This window comes from Hordeum vulgare, chromosome 5H (assembly GCF_904849725.1).
Source record: "Hordeum vulgare subsp. vulgare chromosome 5H, MorexV3_pseudomolecules_assembly, whole genome shotgun sequence".
Lineage (NCBI taxonomy): Eukaryota > Viridiplantae > Streptophyta > Magnoliopsida > Poales > Poaceae > Hordeum > Hordeum vulgare.
The window spans coordinates 485,201,046-485,203,210 of NC_058522.1; positions in this window are offsets into that span (position 1 = coordinate 485,201,046).

The window sequence follows — 2,165 nt, forward strand, 5'->3', positions numbered from 1 at the left end:
GAGACATCTCTATCTTTGTATGTCTTCACTATCTCCTCTTCCACAATTCTGTCTCTCTATCTCACCACCTCTCTATCTCCTCTTCCACAATTCTATCTCTCTATCTCTGTCTTAACATCCCCAACCCCTTCCCCAACAACACTGGATGAAGGGCATTGCTCCTTGGTTGCTTGCTCAGTGACCGCACCATGTTCGCGAAGATCCACTCTTGGTTCACGAGCATTGACGGCATGCATCAAGAGGTTGGCATTATGGTGTTGAAGGCGTCGTAGGAGGAGTTGAAGACGCTAATATATGACCCAGCCAAAGGCTGGGTCGGATAGGCCAAGTACATGTTTGTCAGGGCTCCCCATGGACAATCGACCGTCGCATTTGCGCTGGCCACCATCGTTCTATAGGACGAGGAAGGGGGCGATGGATGTTGCGGTCGACTCAGAGGACCCTCGCAATTCTGAAGTGATGGAGATGGTGGTTAGCACGCGGGAGCTAGACGGTCGTACAGTGCCCATAGAAGTGGATGACTACAAGTCCGAGGGCCTCCGCCGCTCCAATCTCATCTAGGCTCGCGCGCAGTTTTGTTGTAGTACTTGTTGAGATGGTTTTGAAAGGAAGTAAGCTTGATTTACCCCTCCCCTCGTACTCAATCTCATTTGAATCGCTCAAATGCATCGGATATGCCTAAATCGGGTATCAAATCGAACCCAAGAGGTATATTGGATGCCTAGTGCGCGACCCGTGAGATAAATAACGTTTTCTTGGGAAACACTTGGCTTCAGTCGGTGGATCTCACGCGGGCGTTCGTCACCTCATCTGTGTGATGCATGTCCTTACCTTACCTAGCATTATCTTTTGCGGTTTTGCAACTCAGCCCTTGTTGGAGTCTGTCCATTGCAACAACTCGTATGTTGCAGGATCTCGACCTAGATCCCTCGAGGGCAGTCGCCTCCGTGCTTCTCCCAAGTTCTCGGTCTACATGATGTTGTACCTCTAATTTGTGCAACATCGTCCATGTTGCAAAAGTCCTCCCACAACACTATATAGCTTGCAAAAAAGGGAAGACCAAAATAAGTGTGCAACATAATCTTTGTTGAATGTTTCTGCAATATTAGCTTTGTTGCAAAAGGTTCCGCAACACTGATTTTATTGCAATAATGAGGAGGGGGCTAGGCCGTTGGATGGACCATATCTAACGGCTGCTGCGGTGGTGGATCTTTTCAGGTTATCCCGACAAACTAGGAAGGAAAAATGGTTCAAATTCAAACCATATGTAAATTTTTGCTGCTAACCATGGTTCGGGTGCATGCATATGTATGTTGTGCCACCGCCGAAAACCCTTCGCCTGCTGGCAGAAAATATCCCGCTCTTCTCACCCGTGTCCGCGCTCGCAGAAGTAACGAAATGTACTTATAAACTACGAAAAGGTTCAAAACAAACCTTAATGTTGTAGATGAAAGATAAATCAAACTCTGAAATTTGAATTCCTGAAATTGGCACTATTAACTTGTAGTCCCGTCTATTTTAGAGCCTAGACGTATTTGGCACACCATGAATACTACAATCCCGGTGGGGATAATCTGCTACTCTCATGGACGAGAATTTGGGTCAGCCCACTATAACACAACAAGAATTCGTGAAGTTAAAAATGTTTGTGCATTTTTAAAACTATTTAGAAGTTAAAAAATGTTCGTGTTTTCTATTTTTGCCATAAATTTAATTTACTTTCATTTTTTAAAATGTTTGGAATTTTGAATTTATATTCACATTTTTCTAAAAAAACTCTCTGTGATTTAAAAAAATCACATTTGTCAAAAATTTAGAGTTCCAACAATTTTTTCATGCTATGAAAAATGATTCATATTTGTAAAAATTCTGTCACATTTTTCAAATAATGTTTTTCCAATTTTGTAAATTATTTTTGTTTTTGAAAACACCCCAACTTCAAAAAAAATTGGGGCCAACAAATTTTGAAAATTTAAACAATTTCAGAAATTTATGCACATTTTATAAAGAGTGAGCACTTTTTAATAATTCTGAATACTTAGAAAACAATTATTTTTTGAAAAAAAAAACAATTTCGAAATAGCAAACACTTTTTAAACATATATTTTATAAACTGGAACAAAAAAAATAAAGTGCACTTTTGAATATTTTAAATATGGGGAAAA